The sequence below is a fragment of the Miscanthus floridulus genome, chromosome 14, assembly GCF_019320115.1.
Source record: "Miscanthus floridulus cultivar M001 chromosome 14, ASM1932011v1, whole genome shotgun sequence".
In the NCBI taxonomy this organism is placed as follows: domain Eukaryota; kingdom Viridiplantae; phylum Streptophyta; class Magnoliopsida; order Poales; family Poaceae; genus Miscanthus; species Miscanthus floridulus.
In genome coordinates this window covers 65,747,143-65,771,395 of record NC_089593.1, presented here as the reverse complement: position 1 = coordinate 65,771,395, position 24,253 = coordinate 65,747,143, and the positions used below count along the sequence as shown (strand labels likewise).

General features: G+C 41.6%; 1 long non-coding RNA gene across 2 annotated transcripts; it reads right to left on the bottom strand.

Annotated features, from left to right (window-relative positions):
* Positions 1 to 18,210: 18,210 nt before the first annotated feature.
* LOC136505548 (uncharacterized) lies at positions 18,211 to 23,808 on the bottom strand. 2 transcript variants are annotated; one of them, XR_010771232.1, is made up of 6 exons: positions 19,442 to 23,808; positions 19,100 to 19,363; positions 18,900 to 19,010; positions 18,711 to 18,795; positions 18,536 to 18,628; positions 18,211 to 18,454 (listed from the first exon to the last, which is right to left on the bottom strand). It is a non-coding gene; the product is annotated as an uncharacterized lncRNA (long non-coding RNA). The 2 variants fall into 2 exon arrangements; XR_010771233.1 differs by having other exon boundaries at positions 18,211 to 18,451.
* Between the last annotated feature and the right edge of the window lie 445 nt (positions 23,809 to 24,253).

Sequence of the window (24,253 nt, the reverse complement as noted above, 5' to 3'; positions counted from 1 at the left end):
ATCGCCGCGTTCCTTTCCCCCTCTTTACTATAAGCATTTACATTCAAGCAATTCATTTCTTGTCTTTACATTCCTAGAATTGCCATGCTTGAGTAGGATTGGAACTTAGGGTGCTAAACTTTTGTGCAGTAGATCAATAGAATCATATTCTAGGCACAAGGGGTGAAGTGGGCTAAGTGTAGAACTTAATTATTGCAAAGATTTTAGAATTAGCCCAATTCAACCCCCCTCTTGGGCATCTTGATCCTTTCATAATGTCCTGCATGGAATAAAGCATAGTCTCCCGTTACTTCACGAACACATGTACACTCAAAAAAAATTAAACAAAACATATAGATTATTACCTTTCCCTCCGCTATGAGACGTCGTCGGTGGGTCACCTCGTACATTGGGTTGAGCAGGTGGAATTGCGCCCTTCTACAAAAATAGTCAATGAAATAGAAATTCAATATACAATGAAACATGAACTTAGAAATGTACAAGTAATTGACACAATTACATGCATAAATTGAGACATGCATAATTAATTAAATGAATATGACAAATATGAAATAATGAAAACAACCAATAGTCGCACCTCACTAATCTGCCAATAGCAAGTGCATGAATTGTGGCCCAGTCTACCACATTTGCCGCACTCGTACTGCTCGGGGTCAGTAAGAAATGGGGTTCCTCTCCCATGCCTCGTTCTTCTAGGTATCTGATCCATAACCATCCTATGCCTCATCCTTCCTTGATCCATGCTTGTTCCAACGGTAAGCTGAATCCGTAATGTACTTTGGTCCATCATATGGAGGCCACTCTCCAGGGTCTCAGAAAGGCACGAAGCGGGGGCTCCATGTGTGCACAAGCGTGTCGACACTGAACTCGTGAGATATCCTACTCTTGATATTATAGTTGCGATGCCTAGCTGCTGCCATCAAATGGGAACATAGAAAGTAGTACTACCTTGGTTTACCATAAGTGCATGTGAAACCTTGGAGGATAACCACAAGCATCCTCAACTCTCAGACCTCGCCATTGGATGTTGTATCGCCCCTATGCTCAACCTGATAAGTCCTTATGGCATGGTCAAAGCATGTAACCTCATGTGTGCCAGCCCTTTCATTTGTCTTCTCTAGGTGTGCCTTTGGTTTCAGAGCCCATATCTCTCCTTCACTCCGCAACTTCAATGCATGGGCGTGTCTATCGTTGAACCAGGCAACAAGATTGTAGAAGGTGAATTGAATGATTGCATTCACGGGCATACTATGTATCCCCAATAACAACTTATTGAATGACTCTACCATGTTGCTGCACTGAAACTCATACCTCCAACCACCGGTGTCGTAAGCTCTTGTCTATTTCTCCAAATCCCTCATCAAACCTATGAGCCATTGTCTACCTTCTGCATTTGATGCGGTTCTGACCTGCTCCAACTTTTTTTGAAAGTACTTGTCCTCAAGCTGTCGAGCAGCCTCCTGGAATAGATCAAAGTTATCCTTCATACCATCCTTTCGGAGTAGATTCTTGACAAGGTGTCGAGTACACCAATGATAGTGCAAAGGTGCATACCCCTCTATCTGCTCTCGCACGGCATTAAGTATGCCCTGGTGCCTATCAGATATGACACCAACCTCCCTGCCAAGCCCAACCACATGTATCCAGACTAGCCTCAAGAACCATCCCCAACTGTCATTGTTCTTCTTCTCAACCAAAGCAAATGCCAAAGGAACCAACCTGTTGTTCATGTCATAGGATATGGCTATAAGAAGTGTGCCCTTGTATTTGCCAATCAAGAACGTACCATCAATGGAGAAGACAGGACGACAGTACCTAAAGGCCTTGACACACTGAGGGAAGCACCAGAAAGCATGGAAGAATATCTGTCTCCCATCCTTCCATGCATTTGGTTTTGGGATGTACTCATAATGCATGCCTAGATTCACCGCTTTGATTGCATTGAAAAGTACTGGCTGCTGCTCATACCCATCCTCCCAGTCCCCATATATCATCTTTCACGCTCGCTGCTTAGACCTCCAAGCTTTACCATAAGTTATCACATAACCTCCATACAATGCCTCAACGGTCCTGATAATTGTCCTAACCTTCATGTTGGGTTCTCCCTATAATATTCCCATCAACTGCTTGGCAATGAGGGTAGATGTCAACTGTCGATGCTTCAGTGTCAGCTCATGGTCAGCATAATTACGTGGCTCGACAACTTTTGTGATCTTCCACTTTTCGGTGACCTTTTGCTTCCTTGCACAAACCCTCCATGGGCAGCATTTCTTGTCACACACAACTATGTAACGACGCTCCACATATGAATGCAAGACCTTGTAAGGTCTCTTTTGTATCACTGTAAACGCCTGCAACCACCTTTTCAATGTAGGGAGGTCTTTGAATACCCTCCCATTCTCAATTACCCTGTTAGAGCCAGCCTTAGGAGCCACTAGGAGCAAGATCGCTGAACTCGTGAACTCTTAGATCACGGCGGCCGAAAAATATACGCCTCAGCATCTCAACATCACTCTCTGTTAGCTCTCCAATAGGATGATCATCTTCAGAATCAAGAGCCCTTACCATCTCATATGGCTTCGAATCATTCATAATTTCAACACTATTGGAGCCATGGAATCCATCTCCATAGAGCACTTGCGCAACAACAGTGGGCACATCCATATTGTCAGGAATGTCTACTGCAACATAAGTACAAAAATGAGGAAAGAATAAAAAATTGGATGTAAGGAATGGGGTAAGCTCCCAATAACTATGCGGATAAGAGACTTACTCGGATGATTCTGTGTCAAAGAGATCTCATGAGGAGGATCTGCCACAACATCTTGAGTCTAACAAGCGTCTCCAACTAGCATATTGGGAGCAGACTAAGCATCGAGAACCGTAGGTGCAACCTCCGCATCCATATTAGGTTCTGGGACGAGAGGGTCGAAGTGTGACTGCTGACCCATTGGTGGGAAAACCCCATGAGGGATGGCATCAACTAACACCCGACGCACAACCACGTCCAAACTTTGGAACTGGCACTTCATAACCGATCTCACATAGTTCTCCCACTGGTCTGCATACCCAATTGGGATCATCTTCCTAAGGATGTTGGGAGAGGAACCTAGGTGAAGTACACCCTCAACTGCGATGCCATCATCATCATCAGCTCCATGGCAATGTAGCTCCTCCCGAGCCCTTACAACCAACTCACTAAACGATAGCTTCTCATTGAATAACACAGGTACGCTTTGTATCTCAACAAACTCAACATATCCATAGCGATCTTTTTACATAGTGCCTCCATGATATATGCTGACTAGATTGTCCATCTAGTTCAAACACGTAACAAAACACATATCCTTTAGTCCAAATTAGACGATAGATAGTACCTAACAAGTACTTTCTAACTACAAAATAAGTAAATAAGATAATAACTACGTATATATATACAGTGTACTCACTAAATAGCTAGATCCTATTTAGTTAACTAAGTACCTATCTAAGTAGCTATCTAACTATATCTATGTACCTATGTATCTATATTTCTATCTGTCTACATATCTATCTCACTAGATCATTAACTAAATCAGCTACCTGAGTCATTACATTAACTAGTAAATAACAAATGCCAAAACTACTACACTACAATCAAAGCTAACTAAGTACGTACATTGCATATTCATAATTTTTACCTATCCAATGATAGAGTCGCGGACGTCGATGGAGTCATAGCGGACGCCGGGATCGATGGCCCTAGGACGGAGTCGCAGCGGCCGGTGGGCGTGGGTGAGGCCGATGAGCCGGGCTGGCGGTGGTGTGGCTGGGCGCAGTAGGGGCTAGGGCCGGCGGTGGCGAGCGGCGGGTGTAGGATGGCCATGGGCGTGGGCGGGCGTGGGCAGCACGGCACAACAGGCGCGACGCGGGCATGGCACGGTGGGCACCTACGCGGGCGACACAATAGGCAAGGCGGGGTGCGGCCATGGGCGGCACGACGGGCTCCTGCACGGGCGGCACGGGCGTGGGCGAGGCCAGGCGCGGTGGCCGGCGCGGTGGACGCCGCGGGCACGGGGAAGGGTGCGGGCACGGGCAAGGGCGTGTGGGCACGAGCGCGGGCGGCCGGGGGCCGGCGAGGGCACGAGCGGTGGTGCGCTGGTCCAGGGCACGCGCGAGAGAAAGAGGAAGAGAGAAAGGAAGGGAGGGCCCATACGTAAGATAGGCTTGGCGCCAATAACCACGGCGCCAAGCTCGGTGCCAAGATCTACGGCGCCAAGGTGCCTGCCAAGTCACCGCCACGTGTGCGTCGAGCCCAAGACCTCGGCGCTAGCAACGATGGTGTCGAGACGTGTAAGCTCGGCGCCAGCAACGATGGCTCCGAGGTAAGGGTCCAGATTTTAAAATCATACCTCCAGGGACATATTTGTGAAAAAATTTCAAAAAAAGGCTAAAAATAAAAAATTCAGCGGTTTTAGCAGCCGCCCCTACGCCATCGTTGCTACAAATCACGGGTTTGTAGGGGCGACTAGCCAACCACCCCTACAAATCGCATTTGTAGGGACCGCTCAAGATTTGTAGGGCGGCTCCTACAGATCAATTTCCAGAAATTCCCGAATCCGGACCCAAAAATAGCAAAAAAATACGATCTTTTAATCTAGGGAGGCCCCCACCAGCCTACGCAAGTTGCGGTATTATTCACGTGCTTCGCGGCTGCGGGGATTCGAACCTGCGTTCTCACCCTACCATCGCACCTCACACTCACCTATGTCTATATTGGATTTTGGTTACCCACATGTTATCCTAAACCGAGCATAAATTATTTGTTTGAGGTCCTAAACGATTTCAAATGAAAAAGTTGCCAACTACAAAGTTTCATAACTTTTTAAGATCTACAACTTTGATTTTGGTAGTTTCTCCATCCGAGGTCGTTTACAAAATTTGAATTTTAAATTTGAGAAATTCAAACATAGTTTTCTATGACTAGATGATTTCAAATGAAAAAGTTGTCAACTACAAAGTTTTATTACTTTTTGAGATCTACAACTTTCATTTTTAGTGTTTATCCATCTGAGGTGTAGATTGTCTTGGCTGTGAATCTGAGGATGCATGTGTATGTTTGAGCGCTTGGTAGCACATATTAGCTTAAGCATTGTGTCATCCTTTATAGTATGGCTTTTCCTATACTAAAATTCAAAATATAAAAGAATTTAAACATCCTTTGAGTTTGAAGCCATCTACATTTATAATTGGGGGCTCCTCCGTTTCGTATAGCATCCTCAAACATGAATTCCCTGCTTGTTATCTCGATAAATCTTATTAGTTCTCTAATTGCGTGGTCATTATTACCAAAACCCACAATTAGGGCTTGATTGCACTTTCAATAAAACACAGTCACATGAAAAGATTGACAAAATAATAGCTATAAGAACACAATAATTTGATAGAGCATGATTTTAGAATGTTTAGAAAAAAAGATCATCAAATTTGAAGTTAGTACGAGGTAGAAGGACTAGTTACAAGTTTTAGCCAGAGATTAAAAAAAATCAGAGTTCTTCAATAATTTCAAAATTAAAATGTCAAACAGTATTTTAAAGCAGTAAATGATTTCAAATGAAAAGGTTGTAAACAACAAAGTTCCATAACTTTTCAAGATCTATAACTTTTATTTTGGTCATTTCTCCATCCGATGTCGTTTGAAAAAATTCAAATTTTAGTGCTTACTTTTTACCGTTCGACGTCTATTCGTAGGGACGCCCCTACAACTCTGATTTGTTAGAGCTGCCCATATAAATTGAGTCGTTTGTAGGGACGGCTGATAACACCAACAGCTACTATAAATAAATTTGTAGAGGCAGCTCATTTTCTATTATTTATAGGGGCGGCTCGTGCCGCCACTAAAAAAAGGCGTCGCTACCAATCTTTTTTAAGTAGTGTGAGAAAAATATCCGGGGTTGACATCGGTGAGGAGATCGATCCGCTTTATTTCATTTGACTGAAACAGGAGAAGTATGTCGATGGACGTGAGGAGTGCGTCATCCAGTATGTCATCAGCGTACAATTTATCTACATATCAGTAGATATATCCTCCTCTTTTACAAAGCCAAAACTACAAAATCATTCTCGCTCATATGCATGGCGTCAGTGGGAGGGGAGGCACACTACCGGAAACACCTAAGTTGCCGAGTGTCCCCACCTTTGCCGTGGGCAAGATTTCGGGCACTCGGCAAACATGGTGTTTGCCGAGTGTCCCAAAGACGACACTCAGCAAAACCAAAACTCACGGCATAACAATTTACGCCGAGTGCTGACACTCGGCAAACAACAGACACACGGCAACTTCATGTCCGGGGTAACACCGTCGACCTCCGTTATCATTTTGCTGAGTGCCACCCGTTAACACACGGCAAACCAACCTATATGCCGAGTGTCAAAGTACAACACTCGGCAAATCCTACTATATGCCGAGTGTCAGCATATGACTTTGCAGGTTATTACTCTTTTATTCGTCGTTCATTGTTTCTTATGTACCTTTGATTTCCATTGTAACATTGGGGTGAAATTTTATAGGCCGAGCTAGAAAAAGAGAGGCGGCAGAGAATAGCGTTGGAGGCGAAGATTGACGCTGATCGGCAGAGGCAGGGGCAGATGTTTCAGTGGATGCAAAATCTCGGCGCGAAGATGGGTGAACCTCTGCCACAAGCGCTATTCCTTCCTCCACGACGTCCTGAAGACACTCCTGTGAGTACATCTATCTCCATATCTACTCACTCACACACACTCACACACACCAGACGCTCTCCCGTCCGAATCTCATCTGCATGCATGCAAAAGAGTAGCAATTAATTCAAATGTTAGTCGAAATCATAGTCATGGATCAAATCTGCGCAAGAGTAAAAAAGGCTGGTGCCAAACAGCAGCAGCAATGCGACTTGGAACAAGCCATTTCTGTGCATGCATGATTTGGATAGGCTAGCTGTTGGCTGTCATCTTCAGACTAGCTAATTGTATTCTATCATCTGTGCAGTTACAATATATAATCCGAGTTTATATAATAGAGTATTGCCCCGTTCGCTGGTCTGAAACTTGACTGAAAAACACTGTTCCGGCTGAATTGTTGTGAGAGAAAAACACTGTTGGCTGGTTTTGTAAACAGTGAAATGAGAGGGGATCAGCCGGCTGGCTGGTTCAGACCAGACCAGCGAACTGCCAATATGTAGTAATATCTTGGGATGACGACTTGGATCAGGATTTATATGAGCAATCTGCTTCAAACAACATCTAAAGACGTACTGAGGATAGATATTTGTCAATGGTCAGGCAAAGGCAGTGAATCAAAGCAGCGCACACATGACTGAAGGATTCTTTTGTTATCTGGTCAGATTTTCAGACAGTGAGCATGTCAAGTTAAACTGAAACTCGGAATAAAGCAGAACATGCACATAGGCACAATTCACAATTTACAGTGCTGATTATATCAATGCACACACACACCAGCACACACACACAATTTGTTGTATTGCCTTTTGAATTGCAATGCTACTAGCTATATATGTCTCAACAATTCCTTTTGCAGCTATCAAGTAATCTTATATATTCTTTGTGCAGGATCAATCGGCGGCATCAAACGATGTACCTCATGACCCACCACAGCAGTCATCGTGGTCTAATTGGTGATTTGCTTCTTTTCATGTGTTGAACTTATTCCTTGTGTTGCACTTATGCTTGTAATGCACTTGTGGTGGATACTTTAAACTCGAACCTTATGTTGGTATTGTGGTATGACATTTGTGTACCATTGTAGATTACAATGATGTATGTGATATGTGGTGTGTGGAGATGATATATATATGTGATATATGTGCTGTGTAATATATCTGTGCTGTGAAACATATCTGTGCTGTGATATATATATGTGTTGTGAAATGTAATGCAAAAACAAAAAAAAATCAGATTTCTGAGGCTTTGCCGAGTGTTATGACCAAGACACTCGGCAAAGCAAACACAATTTGCCGAGTGTTATCACCAAGACACTCGGCGAAAAGCTATTTTTTTAAAAAAACAAAATACTGTTTGAAAAATGTTTGCCGAGTGTGTGCCAGTTCAACACTCGGCATATGTTTATCATTTGCCGAGTGCAGCACTCGGCGACAAGGAATTCTAAAAACCAAAAATATTTTAAAAAAAATTAGTTGCCGAGTGCCTTGCCGTTTGACACTCGGCGAAGTCACTGTTAACGGTGGGTCTGGCGTTATGACCGTTTCTTTTCGTCGAGAGCCAAACTGCACACGGCAAAATGTTTGCCGAGTGCCCGATAAATGGCACTCGGCAAAGTTGGCTTTGCCGGAACTGTTTATAGCGAGTGCTATTCGCCGAGTGTTACACTCGGCGAACAATTTGCCGACTGTTTTCTGTATTTTGCCGAGTGTTTCGGGCACTCAGCAAACTCAAGGAGTCCGGTAGTGGCAAGAAAGGGGATTGAGAAAATTCTCTGATTCTTCATCTTTTTTTCGAGGGGTTGAGGGTCTTGTTTTCTCAAATAGGATTTTTTTAGAAAAATGGATTGAAAAGGATCTGCTGGAGTTTGATTTTGCCTTCAATCCATCCCTTTATTCCTAGTTACAGAAAAAGTGGATCACTTATTCTCAAACTAGTGGAGATGCTCTTATATATACACACGAGTAGAGAAGACTTTTGGTTCAGCACATTAGTTTCGACTAGAATTGGGCCTAGAACTAATGTGTGAGCATTAGTCCCGGGTTCAAGTTTCTTAGGCGTCAGAGGACCTTTAGTCCTGAATGGTAACACCAACTCAGACTCTTCAGTCCTGGTTGGTGTTACCAACCCGGACTAAAAGTTCTCTGATGGGTTAGTTTAAAAGAAAAACATCCCATTGTAAGTCTCATGTGCTGTGTAGGTAGGATGAAAAAGTACAAGCAAGGCTATGCATGATGTCTTGGATTCAAATTTCATGTGAGGCACAAAGGTGGGAGGTATTATTTTTTTTTATCCTCGGAGGACTTTTAGTCCGGGAGTCATTGCCTTTGGTCCCAGATTACTAAAGCCTAATCCAAACTAGGACTAAAGTCCATCCGTCTACTAGTGATATATGTATATATCCAAAATATTGATGCATAGTCTCAGTTGCCTAGATATAAAAAAAATCTTGTTGCGAAGAGGGATAAACCGTGACAATCTAATGAGCTGAATAAGATTCCTCCTCCATGGCACAAGATGCGAGCATTGGGCCGTTGTGAGAGAAAAATACTGTAGATTCTAGCTGATAAGCCGGCTGATAAGTTCAAGCGAACATGCCCATAGACACGATATAGGTTCAAGTACTTGGGACGTACAACAGCTTCTCAGCATCTAGAATGTTCTTATCCGGCGGCGCCGTCTACTTGTTTGTTCGGATCTACTATGTCGTTCTGCATCATCCCGTTCGATTCGTTGGAGTTTTATTATTTGGATCACGTGACGAACTCGTGTCTACGCCCAAGACCAGCAGGAGACCAGGAAATATCTTGGGGGGCAGTACAGTCTCCTCCACAGAACCTTCGTGCGCTGATGCATGCAGCAGCGAGCAATGCAAGCAGCCGTAGTAGAAAAATAGATAGGGCAAACATGGCAAGGAAACCCCAGCTTATTTAATAATACTCCTACTATAGTAATTCAAATCAAAATACCAATATATACCTATCTTATTATTACCCCACAAGCATGAAGCATTCCACTAAAAGAAACAAATCCAACTAACATTTAGTTCAGTTTACTGAACTCTAACTATATATTTCAGTTGGTCTAGTTTATCCCTTAATAGATTTATTTTTGTTTCTCCACATATAAGTTGAATTTTAATACCAAATTTTGTGAGGTCATAAATGACATCATAAGTTATGTTAGAAAAATATATCTTATTTTTTCTCCACTATTTTGATAGCTTAGGAAATTTAATAATAAATTAACACTAGAGATATATTTTTTCTAACATGCATGGGCGCCACCTGCCCCGGCGAGGTGTACAAACGTAGCTACCAATTAAGTGGCAAGTACTTGCAGAGCCGCTGGCGGATTCATGCGTGTCTATCTTCTTCGTTGATCTCTCCATGTCTATCTACCCGATGTCCCCTGACATCTATATATGTTTTTTCTTTCTCTCAACGCATGCATCACCGTAACACCGCCTAGCTAGGATATATAATTCGTGCACGGATTGCACTATTGCAGTTGCAGCTCATCATATATATAGCGTGTAGCATACATACATAGTACACTTACATGTACATTCGAATGGAGGATTGAAGAAATGTAGGAATAAAATAAAGGATTATGATAGAAATGTATATGCAAAATAGAGGAATATAAAACATTGAAATCAAAATGCCTCCTCCTATAATGGTAGGGGCCCTCCAGAGAAGCTAAAGCCGGAGCCGGAAAGGAGTCCTACCGAGCAGACATTTAATCTATACTAGAGGTATTATCGTATCCAATCCATCTCTATCATTTCGATGTGCTCATTCAATCAAGTCCTCCCTCCGTTATCTTCGGCTTGCCATTTACCTCGATCCTATGCATTTGTGTTGAAAAAATAATGAGGTCCGAGTGGATGTTTTCTTTCCCATGTTTTATATCATCAACGTACAGTTTATCTACATATCAGTATATATCCTCCTCTTTTACATAGCCAAAACTACATAATCATTCAGGCTCGTATGCAAGGCGTCAGTGGGATTGGAAGCAAGAAAGGTTATTGAGAAAAATCTCTGATTCTTCATCTTTTTTGAGGGATTGTAGGTGTTGTTTTCTTAAATAAGTCTTTTTTAGAAAAATGGATTGAAAAGGGATCTGCTGTAGTTTGATTTTTGCCTTCAAATCTCTTTTATTCCTAGTTATAGAGAAAGTGGATCACTTATTCTCAAACTAGTGGAGATGCTCATATTGATGTGCACAGCCTCAGTTGTAGATAAAAATAATCTTGTTGCGAAGAGGATAAACCGCGGCAATCTAATGAACTAAATAAGGTTCCTCCTCCATGGCGCAAGATGTGCGAGCATAGGCACGACGATATAGGTTCAAGTACTTGGGACGTGCACAACAGCTTCTAAGCATCTAGAATGTTCTTATCCGGCGGCGCCGTCTACGTGTTTGTTCGGATCTATATTGTTCTGCATCATCATCTGGTTTGATTCGTTGCATTTGGATCATGTGACAAATAACTCGTGTACGCCCAAGACCAGCAGGAGACCCAGGAACATTCATGCAGCAGAGCGAGCAATGCAAGCGGCCGTAGACAAATAGATAGGGCAAACATGGCAAGGAAACCCTAGCTCTTATAATATATACTCCTACTATCATAGTAATAAGCCGTGTACACATTCTAGCTACGTACAGGGACACACCTACTACCATTATATTGTCCATTGTATTGCATGCACAATGCATCTCCTGATGGCCTCATCGACTTCTACCTCTAGCTATCTTCCATCCGCCGTCAATGTCTGTAGCGCGGAGGAGCCGTGGACATCTGAAACTGTTGCTGCTGCTGTTCTGGTGGCTCGTGCTACTACAAGACGCAAGTGTATGTTTAAGCGCTTGGTAGCACATATTAGCTTAAGCATTGTGTCCTCCTTTATAGTATGGCTTTTCCTATACTAAAATTCAAAATATAAAAGAATTTAAACATCCTTTGAGTTTGAAGCCATCTACATTTATAATTGGGGGCTCCTCCGTTTCGTATAGCATCCTCAAACATGAATTCCCTGCTTGTTATCTCGATAAATCTCATTAGTTCTCTAATTGCGTGGTCATTATCACCAAAACCCACAATTAGGGCTTGATTGCACTTTCAATAAAACACAGTCACATGAAAAGATTGACAAAATAATAGCTATAAGAACACAATAATTTGATAGAGCATGATTTTAGAATGTTTAGAAAAAAGATCATCAAATTTGAAGTTAGTACGAGGTAGAAGGACTAGTTACAAGTTTTAGCCAGAGATTAAAAAAAATCAGAGTTCTTCAATAATTTCAAAATTAAAATGTCAAACAGTATTTTAAAGCAGTAAATGATTTCAAATGAAAAAGTTGTAAACAACAAAGTTCCATAACTTTTCAAGATCTATAACTTTTATTTTGGTCATTTCTCCATCCGATGTCGTTTGAAAAAATTCAAATTTTAGTGCTTATTTTTTACCGTTCGACGTCTATTCGTAGGGACGCCCCTACAACTCTGATTTGTTAGAGCTGCCCATATAAATTGAGTTATTTGTAGGGACAGCTGATAACACCAACAGCTACTATAAATAAATTTGTAGAGGCAGCTCATTTTCTATTATTTATAGGGGCGGCTCGTGCCGCCACTAAAAAAAAAGGCGTCGCTACGAATCTTTTTTAAGTAGTGTGAGAAAAATATCCGGGGTTGACATCGGTGAGGAGATTGATCCGCTTTATTTCATTTGACTGAAACAGGAGAAGTATGTCGATGGACATGAGGAGTGCGTCATCCAGTATGTCATCAGCGTACAATTTATCTACATATCAGTAGATATATCCTCCTCTTTTACAAAGCCAAAACTACAAAATCATTCTCGCTCATATGCATGGCGTCAGTGGGAGGGGAGGCACACTACCGGAAACACCTAAGTTGCCGAGTGTCCCCACCTTTGCCGTGGGCAAGATTTCGGGCACTCGGCAAACATGGTGTTTGCCGAGTGTCCCAAAGACGACACTCAGCAAAACCAAAACTCACGGCATAACAATTTACGCCGAGTGCTGACACTCGGCAAACAACAGACACACGGCAACTTCATGTCCGGGGTAACACCGTCGACCTCCGTTATCATTTTGCTGAGTGCCACCCGTTAACACACGGCAAACCAACCTATATGCCGAGTGTCAAAGTACAACACTCAGCAAATCCTACTATATGCCGAGTGTCAGCATATGACTTTGCAGGTTATTACTCTTTTATTCGCCGTTCATTGTTTCTTACGTACCTTTGATTTCCATTGTAACATTGGGGTGAAATTTTATAGGCCGAGCTAGAAGAAGAGAGGCGGCAGAGAATAGCGTTGGAGGCGAAGATTAACGCTGATCGGCAGAGGTAGGGGCAGATGTTTCAGTGGATGCAAAATCTCGGCGCGAAGATGGGTGAACCTCTGCCACAAGCGCTATTCCTTCCTCCTCGACCTCCTGCAGACACTCCTGTGAGTACATCTATCTCCATATCCACTCACTCACACACACTCACACACACCAGACGCTCTTCTTTTCCTCGTCATCAGATGCTCCCGTCCGAATCTCATCTGCATGCATGCAAAAGAGTAGCAATTAATTCAAATGTTAGTGGAAATCATAGTCATGGATCAAATCTGCGCAAGAGTAAAAAAGGCTGGTGCCAAACAGCAGCAGCAATGCGACTTGGAACAAGCCATTTCTGTGCATGCATGATTTGGATAGGCTAGCTGTTGGCTGTCATCTTCAGACTAGCTAATTGTATTCTATCATCTGTGCAGTTACAATATATAATCCGAGTTTATATAATAGAGTATGTAGTAATATCTTGGGATGACGACTTGGATCAGGATTTATATGAGCAATCTGCTTCAAACAACATCTAAAGACGTACTGAGGATAGATATTTGTCAATGGTCAGGCAAAGGCAGTGAATCAAAGCAGCGCACACATGACTGAAGGATTCTTTTGTTATCTGGTCAGATTCTCAGACAGTGAGCATGTCAAGTTAAACTGAAACTCGGAATAAAGCAGAACATGCACATAGGCACAATTCACAATTTACAGTGCTGATTATATCAATGCACACACACACACCAGCACACACACACAATTTGTTGTATTGCCTTTTGAATTGCAATGCTACTAGCTATATATGTCTCAACAATTCCTTTTGCAGCTATCAAGTAATCTTATATATTCTTTGTGCAGGGTCAATCGGCGGCATCAAACGATGTACCTCATGACCCACCACAGCAGTCGTTGTGGTCTAATTGGTGATTTGCTTCTTTTCATGTGTTGAACTTATTCCTTGTGTTGCACTTATGCTTGTAATGCACTTGTGGTGGATACTTTAAACTCGAACCTTATGTTGGTATTGTGGTATGACATTTGTGTACCATTGTAGATTACAATGATGTATGTGATATGTGGTGTGTGGAGATGATATATATATGTGATATATGTGCTGTGTAATATATCTGTGCTGTGAAACATATCTGTGCTGTGATATATATATGTGTTGTGAAATGTAATGCAAAAACAAAAAAAAATCAGATTTCTGAGGCTTTGCCGAGTGTTATGACCAAGACACTCGGCAAAGCAAACACAATTTGCCGAGTGTTATCACCAAGACACTCGGCGAAAAGCTATTTTTTTTAAAAAACAAAATACTGTTTGAAAAATGTTTGCCGAGTGTGTGCCAGTTCAACACTCGGCATATGTTTATCATTTGCCGAGTGCAGCACTCGGCGACAAGGAATTCTAAAAACCAAAAATATTTTAAAAAAAATTAGTTGCCGAGTGCCTTGCCGTTTGACACTCGGCGAAGTCACTGTTAACGGTGGGTCTGGCGTTATGACCGTTTCTTTTCGTCGAGAGCCAAACTGCACACGGCAAAATGTTTGCCGAGTGCCCGATAAATGGCACTCGGCAAAGTTGGCTTTGCTGGAACTGTTTATAGCGAGTGCTATTCGCCGAGTGTTACACTCGGCGAACAATTTGCCGACTATTTTCTGTATTTTGCCGAGTGTTTCGGGCACTCAGCAAACTCAAGGAGTCCGGTAGTGGCAAGAAAGGGGATTGAGAAAATTCTCTGATTCTTCATCTTTTTTTCGAGGGGTTGAGGGTCTTGTTTTCTCAAATAGGATTTTTTTTAGAAAAATGGATTGAAAAGGATCTGCTGGAGTTTGATTTTGCCTTCAATCCATCCCTTTATTCCTAGTTATAGAAAAAGTGGATCACTTATTCTCAAACTAGTGGAGATGCTCTTATATATACACGAGTAGAGAAGACTTTCAGTTCAGCACATTAGTTTCGGCTAGAATTGGGCCCAGAACTAATGTGTGAGCATTAGTCCCAAGTTCAAGTTTCTTAGGCGTTAGAGGACCTTTAGTCCTGAATGGTAACACCAACTCAGACTCTTCAGTCCCGGTTGGTGTTACCAACACGGACTAAAAGTTCTCTGCCGGTTAGTTTAAAAGAAAAGCATCCCATTGTAAGTGTCATGTATTGTGTAGGTAGGATGAAAAGGTACAAGCAAGGCTATGCATGATGTCTTGGATTCAAATTTCATGTGAGGCACAAAGGTAGGAGGTATTTTTTTTTATCCTCGGAGGACTTTTAGTCCGGGAGTCATTGCCTTTGGTCCCAGATTACTAAAGCCTAATCCAAACTAGGACTAAAGTCCATATGTTTGTCTATCTTCATCACAGTCATGGATCCCTTTGGAATGCACGATTGAAGAAATGCAGGAATATAAAAAATATAGGAATATGATAGGAAATATATAAGTGCCACTAAATAGCGAACGTTGACCAGATTCAAATCTGGTGAACGGTCCGTGACTTTCCTTTTTTAGTAAAAATTTTTGGCAACTTTTCTTTTTTTGGAAAGTATTCTATTTTTGGCAAAAAAAAAATCTGAACTTTTTTTATATAAAAGTTACAAAGTTATACTCACAACTTTTACATATAATTTGTGGAACAAACTTCAACGTATAACTTATACACTTAAACATATACCTTCAACGTGACAAAGTTACACACAAAACTTATATATATAACTTACTATGTAAGAAAGTTATACGCATAACTTTTATTTATAATATTTTGCGGAACAAACATATCAACGTAATTTCATATAAACCTAAAAAAAATTATACTTTTATGTTTAACTTTTTTTGTATAACTTATGATGAATGACTTAGATGTAAGTTGGACATATAAGTTATATTCAAAAACTTAGATATAAAGTTCTAGAAATAATTTAAGAAAACTTATCTAAATATTTTTATCCAAAAATATGCAAATTAAAAATCCTAAATCTGATTCACTCTTAGAACATCCATTGAAAGTTAGTTATGTTAGAAAAATATATCTTATTTTTTCTCCACTGTTTTGATAGCTTAGGAAATTTAACAATAAATTAACACTTGAGATATATTTTTCTAACATGCATGGGCGCCACCTGCCCCGGCGAGGTGTACAAGCGTAGCTACCAAGTGGCAAGGGCTTGCAGAGCCACAGGCGGATTCATGCTTGTCTATCTTCATCACCGTAACACCTAGCTAGGATATATATAACTCGTGCGTGGATTGCGCTATTGCAGCTCATCATATATATAGCATGTAGCATACATACATAGTACACTTACATATACATGGATCCCTTTGGAATGCACGATTGAAGAAATGCAGGAATAGGAAAAATATAGGAATATGATAGGAAATATATAAGTGCCACTAAATAGCGAACGTTGACCAGATTCAAATCTGGTGAACGGTCCGTGACTTTCCTTTTTTAGTAAAAATTTTTGGCAACTTTTCTTTTTTGGAAAGTATTCTATTTTTGGCAAAAAAAAATCTGAACTTTTTTTATATAAAGTTACAAAGTTATACTCACAACTTTTACATATAATTTGTGGAACAAACTTCAACGTATAACTTATACACTTAAACATATACTTTCAACGTGATAAAGTTACACACAAAACTTATATATATAACTTACTATGTAAGAAAGTTATACGCATAACTTTTATTTATAATATTTTGCGGAACAAACATATCAACGTAATTTCATATAAACCTAAAAAAAATTATACTTTTATGTTTAACTTTTTTTGTATAACTTATGATGAATGACTTAGATGTAAAGTTGGACATATAAGTTATATTCAAAAACTTAGATGTAAAAATTAAATACCATAGCATATTAGTAGAAATATAAAAATTATGTACGAAAATAACTATATAGTATAACTTATAAATATATAACAAAAAAGAAAAAAGAAAAAAGAAAAAAAAGAAAGAAAAAAGGAACGTTTGTGCTAGTGTAGCCATGCCACCGAACGAATTCGACCAATAAAAAGTTATTCAATACAATTTATGTGTATAAGTTGTAAGATGTAAGTTATATGTAATAAGTTAATACACATAAATTGCTACTAGAAAAAATTCTTCAAAACATATGTAAGTGGGGTCTAGTTTTTTTCGCTCGTCGCATAGAACACACCGGTGCAGACGGAATTAAAAATCAATACACCGTTAGAAGTTATAGCATTTTAAAATAAATGTATTGCATTTTTAGTGACGACAGGGCAGCTATCCAGGCACGTGGGTTATTGGTCCGATCGTTCGCTGGAATAAAAACCAGTGAACAACCGTGAGAGTGGATTTGCGAATGCATATGCAAAACAATGGAATCGAAAACATTGGAATCAAAACAGCTTCACCTTCTCCATTTTTCACTGAAAAACAGCTCCTCCTACAATGACAGGGCTCCTCCAGATGAGCCGAAGCCGGAACTAAAAAGAAGTCCATGTGTACATGCATTGAAAGTTAGTTTGTTTTAACTCAGAAAAATATGAAACCAGATTCATATTTTTCCCAAAATTATGCTCTCCATTATGGTACCTTGTTTAGAACTATTTGAAAGTCTTCATTTGGTGTTTATTAGTTAGTAGATGCTCACATTATCTGTTATAATCACTACTATAGAATCGATTTTTAGGGGTGGCTCGTAACCATTTGTAGGGGCGGTTTGGCCAGCCGCTCCTACCGAACCATCTCTACAAATCATGTATTTATAAGGGTGGTTCCCAGGCCGCCCCTATAAATCTATTTGTAGGGGCGGCTCGTATTACCAGCCGCCCCTACAAATCGATTTGTAGGGGTGGCTGTAGTACCAGTCGCCCCTACAAACAGGTATTTGTAGGGGCGGTTCAATCTACAACCGCCCCTACAGTACGTTTTTCCGCAAAAAAAATTCAAATTTACAATTCAAAATCGCGTTGCCGAATGTCTCGCGACCAACGTTTTGAACCGCGTTTGCGTTGCCGAACGCCTCGCGCCCAATGTTCCGAACCGTGTTCGCGTTGCCGAACGCCCCCGCGACCAACGTTCCGAACCGCGTTCGCGTTGCCGAACGTCCCGCGATCGCGACTACAAGCACAAGAGTATTCTATAAACTACAATTACAAGTCCAATTAACAAGAATATATACAATCCATCATTAAATATACAAATTCCATACACATTGTTATCAACGTCCTAGAGCTAGCCTTTCAGTCTCACGAAGGTGTTGGTACTGAGGATTTGTACCTAACTCAGACTCTCGGTCATGGTAGGCGCCTCTGACGTGTATAATCTGGTTCAATATGAAGTTGCAAAGGTCGCCGACGAGCTCTAAGAGTTGGTCATTCTTGTATGGGTCCCTTTTCATTCCTTTCTCTTCTCTCTACTACAAGAGAACAAGTTTCGATTTAGTATTTTATACCATGTACGAAGTTTTTATACTACTGGTGAAGAGGTTCAAACTTACCCTTAAGGGGTGTCTCCTGTAGGCACCGGTGTTACTCATCATAGAATATATATAGTATCCACAATGTACACTCCCAGGCTTCTGCTTGGGGCACTGTGTGTTTTGCATATGAAAATGTTAAGTAATGCTTTTGACAGCCATGTAACGGAGTACTGAAGAAGTAAGTTACACTTACCGCACATAGTGTTTTTATAGCCAGCTTTTCCTTCCTTGCTGGATCATGCATTCCATGATGATTAGTGACATAGAACCTAAATGCCCTGTTCGAATTATTTTAGCAAATACAACTTGTTAGTATCCAAAAGTGAACATTACAAGTATGTATACAAACATATAAGCTAATGAGGATTGTCGATATGTATACGTCTTGAGAATCGATATGAAGTCTTTATATGTCACCGTGTCCCTATCTAATGAATCAAAGACCCTTGCCATGCTCCTTCCGACATCGACGGCTATACAAATCCAGTGGTTGCTGCATGGATTTAATCATAGAATTAGATAAGCTCTTTTGCATCGAATAAAATATATCGAAGAAAGCTTTAAGTATAGAGTTGAACTTACTCGAAGTTTTATGGTAGCCATATAATAGAGTGTTGTTGGAGATTTTTGAAAGCCAGGGCAATTTATTCCGCAACCTTAAGGGACTCTTCCCTTTGTTTCGCCGTACGGATACGCTCTTTCTCCCGAAGAGTCTTTACAGCAACTAGCTCTTTGGCATACAGTGTCCACCATTTAGGGTAATTAAAATTTGTTTGGGCTATAGCTTGAGGGTCTAGATACCCGGCTTTCACACTTGGCATTTGTTTGACAATGTGCACTTGCATTCTACAAATCACGGCGTGGATTAGTTACAACAAAATTCAAAGATTACATTCATATCATATCAGGAGGACAAGGACTTACAGGCACCACGTGTGAATTAGATTCATCTCCATTTCTCCCAGGTGAAAGCATGTGTGCATGTCATCGAAGTCAAAAATAATTTTCCCGGCTGGGCTTCCAAATATGCCGGTGGAGAAGCATGCTTGTATGAGATCTATGCTCGTTGGGAGAACACGCAAGTACCAATCATGGAACCTTCTCATTCCAAGTGATAGGCGCTGGATGTCCTGGTTTGGTTGGAAGGGCTTGCCTCTTTCATATGTTTTCGGGCAATCCTTTGACCATTCGATGGCATCAACATTTGGATACTGCTTTGAAATTTGGTGGAGTTTTCTAGTGATGGCCTCCTCAGAACCTCATGATGGGACTTTTTTAACTTGGTTCTCAGGCTTGAACTGGTCGTGGGAATACCACTTGGACACCGATGAGACGTCTTTGATTGGAACATAAACTGGCCTTATGTTGATTGGAATCTTCTTTCAAAGTTCCCATTCAGGCACGTCCTCATCTTCTTGTGCATCACCTTCTTCAGGAGGCACTTGTTCATGTATCAGCTGTGCTTGTTGAGAAGACTGTGGCATCTCATCATGCACTTGCTTGGTACGAGCTGGAGAAGGTTGTGGCATCTCATCACATGCTCGCTAGGAGGTGGGGAAGAATGTGGCATCTCAGGAATATGGTGGTCACGAGACGGTGAAAATATCTCCCTGACCTCAACAACTCGCTCCAAATTTAGGAGAGGGGGAGGTGGCGAACAAGCAGTCAATATATGTCCCGTTTGTGCCAGAGGATGAACTGCCCCATAACGTCTCTAAGTAACACCAGCCCCTCGGGAGTTGCGTAGTCTATCCTCCACTGCATGAACTCGGGCTTCACTGTATGCACCTCGACCCTAGTGTAGTCCGGTGGTATCTTATTATTATGGTGTAAGCCATCAGGAGGATGTGCCACACCCGTTGCCACCTCAATCACAGTGTTCTGTCGACCGCTGAGAAACACTAAGGTGCAACTAGTTGATTCCCGTATGCAATCGACGGGGGTTGTGGCTGTAGTGGAACCTTGGCTGCTAGGAACTTTCAGAGGGCTGCCAACTAATGCTAGTTCTCCTAGCGGCGTCACTAATATTCGTGGCTCCGTAGATAGTCCTTGCTCCTCCAGCGCCTTCGCAATTAGAGCCTTCACTTGGAGCTCAAGACTAGTCTCCCGGTCTCTGCCATTTTTCTTGTACATGTGTCTGTCCTCTTCGAATCCTTGCTTCCAGGTCGTCCTTTTCCCTAGCCCCCTGGTGCGGCCTGTGTGCTTCTTGTTTCCTAAGCCAAGGCTAAGCTCGTCCCTCTCTCTGGAAGGATTGAACGAGCCCTTCTCCATGTCTTCAGCATATTTTAGTATCCTTGATACTGCCTCTTGGGTCTCTGGCTTATCAAACTTAAGATTACTGCTGGATGATTCTGTACTCCTCGCATATATCCAATTCCTTAAGCGTACCTTCAAATTCGTCACATCAATATTCCTAGCAGTTGCAGCCTCTTCATCTATCTTCCTAAACTACTCTTCCTTGGCATAGTAGCCACCGGGGCCTAGATGATGGTGGTGTTTGTTCCTCTTCGCCAGCTTGGTGTTACAGGTACTGAGCTCCAATACCTCCGGTGAAGTCTTCTGAGCCACGAGCTTCTCCTATTGACTAGGAGTTATTTTGCCAAACTCATTGAAGGGAGTTAACCCCTTTTGGATATACTTCATGTTGAGCTCTGTCCTCCAACATCATAATGACTCTCTCATCATCCTGAAAGCATTTTTTTATCAGTTCGTGCTTACCCTCTGGAAATCTAAAATTGAGCTTCAGCTGCCTATCTCATAGTGCATTCTTTGTGTTCTCTAGTATCTCTTTCCAATTAGGGATTGTTGGGTTCAATTTATCTCTTACTAGGGCCCCGATCGCATTACGGAATCGTCCTCTTAATTCTTTTGGCTCAAGGATCTCCTCTGCTGGCCCGACCTCCGTTATCACATAGCATGCCTTATCTGGATATAGATTTTCTTTTCTATCCTCTCATTTCCTCTTAGGCTTGGTAGTCGTGGTTGTGTCTTGAGATTGTGGAGCAGAGGCATCGTGATCCGTCTCTGTGGCTGTTGCCTCTGCTCTCCTTTCCTCTACTCTGTCTTGTCCAGCGAGATGTCGCGGATGTTGACGTCGTTTTTTTCTGAGTTTCAGGAGGGGCCTGTATATACGATAGGTCAAAGTGTTAGCAAAGGTAACACAGCTAAAGCTTTAGCAAAATTTACAAGTGAAGGCTTTTTCCCTACCTCCTCGTTCGGGTCAAAATCCTTGTTCAAATCTTCCTCCATTGGCCTCCTTCTGGCTTCACGTGGAAAAGGATCCTTGGGACTTTCATATCCCTCTTCTAAGTCATCATCATCATTATTCTCTTCTTCTTCGCCTTCAGCAGCCTCTCCTTCGGGGCCTTCCTCATCGTCACACTGCTCCTGAGTAAGCATCACTTCTAAATCCTTTTCTACCTCGTTATCGAACTGTTCCTAAGTAAGCTGATCCTCTAGTGCTTGCTCCTCAAGGGTTGGCTGCTCATCATGCTCGGGGCATCGGGCTACACTGTCTGGTGTCTACGACATTATTTCGTGCTTTATTCTAATAGATGTAAGAAAGTGTGCTTTAGGTATGTGAGAAGGTATAAGAAATAAAAAAGGTCTATAAAACAAAGTAGTCCTATAAAACAACAATATGTCAAAAAATGAGAAGTGGCAGTAGTAGAGGCCTTAGAAACATATCAATCATCATCTGATCTTGAACTTGGAGCATCAAGGCATCATAACAGAGAAGAGAGGAGAAGGTAATGTAGGGGCGACTGCTAATGATGCCAAGTTCCTCACAAGTTCTTGATCATCAACTCATATTCCATATAATGTATGGACTTGGACAATTTCATCATCGGCAAAACAAAGGAGAGGAGAGGAGATGGGAGATTTGACAAAAAAAAGCAGGTGCTGCTTCCAAAACATAGAGGATAGTAAATGTGGCAACAAATAGAGGAGAGGGGAGATTTGGCAAAAAAAAAAGCAGGTGCTGCTTCCCAGAAAAAGCAACAGCTGCCATACTGACTTTGCTCGATCACACATGAACATCATATGCTTAATATCTTCCGAACTTGATAAGCAGATCAGACAATCAGAAGTAGTAGACAGTAGTAGTAGGGAAGTAGTAGAAGTAGCAAAAAAAAGCAACAACTGCTTAGGAGAGGAGAGGAGTAGAGTGGAGTAGAGGAGAGTAGTAGTAGAAGAGGAGTACAGAGAAGACAGCAAGTACAGAGAAGATTAGTAGCCACTAGCCACAATAGTGTATTTTTAATTTTTACTAAAACTTGAGAATCATCATAATACTAACAAATGACAATGTAAGAAGAATATATATCACTGCAGAGCCATGTGCATATATTAGAACTTTTGTTAGGCAAATTATTGGCAGACAACAGAAAAAGAGCAACCCTACTGAACAAGTTCAAATAAAGTGACCAACCCTACTGAACATAAGTAAAGAGCAAGTAGCACAAGACAACACAAAAAAGTGGGAAGGACTCTTAGGACACACTATATTGGAACCGGAAGCAATAAATTTTTATTTTTCTCATTTACCAACAGTCTACCCATATGTTGCCAGCTAGTACTTGTGTCTTGGGAGATGCTGCAGGAGCTATTTGAAGGGTGAACAAGTGCATCATAAAAGACAAGTTGCCAGCTAGTACTTGTGTTTTTTCACATATGTTTGCAGTTCTGTTTCTGTTTTTTTTTTTTGGAATAAAATGTTGTTGCTTGGAAATTTTAATTATGCATGTACCCTAATCAGGTGTCACCGTGGCAGTATATACAATAGATTGAATACCTAGCCTCCTCAGCTGAACTAGTATCTCCCTAAATGATGCACTGCAAGTATATTAAGCAAGCAAGGAGTGCTGCTAAATTAAAATTAATAACCAAACATTTAGACATGTCACCTGTATATTGCACTCTTCGGCCAAAAAGCAGGGTTGAAGCAGAGTAGTGCTGAAAATAGTACAGTTTCAGAAGAACTCGAGACCAACAACGAGCCAGAGTGGTAGATCAAGTAGATAAGATTAGCAAGTTGTAATCAGTAATCAACCCTGGCACTTAGTAGCAGCAAAGATGAGGCTTCTAGTTGGAGGCAAAACAATGCAAAACAAAGTAACAGGAAGCAACCAGACTAACACCCCATCCAGCCTTCCACATGTTACGAACTCCATGAGAAACAGGATAAACACCCCCCTTCTTCAGTGATATATAGCTTTCTATCTGCAGTAAGACGATTGAAAAACTAACACGCAAATAAACCACACGAGGTTCACAGATACACACAAACAAATCCGCATCATTAACCTGAGAACTGAATGTCTCACAAAAACTACTGCTAGTGTCTCGAATTTTCAATGTTGGATCTAGCTCCAGGCCTACACATCCACTCCTCACTGTGCAGCGTGAGCAGAAATAACTAGAAACATTCAGGCACCCACGAGCATCAGTTTAACTAGGATCAAGCTGCCTCAGATACCCCCAGTGATTTTGAACTAGAAACATATGTGAATCAATCAGGAATCTAGCAAATCCCTACATGCGTCAAGCGATAGGCTGTTCCCAATTCCCATCCCGACTGAGCAAGCAAAGCCCCTCTCCTGAACAACTAAACCGCGCCCGGATTCAAGGAGGGCAGCGCCACGAGAAGAGCGAAGCGGCGAGGTTTACCTGAGTTGAGCCCAGGGGCGGCGCTGGGAGCTTGTGGCAGGCGGGGTTGAGCTCGCCCGTGCGGCG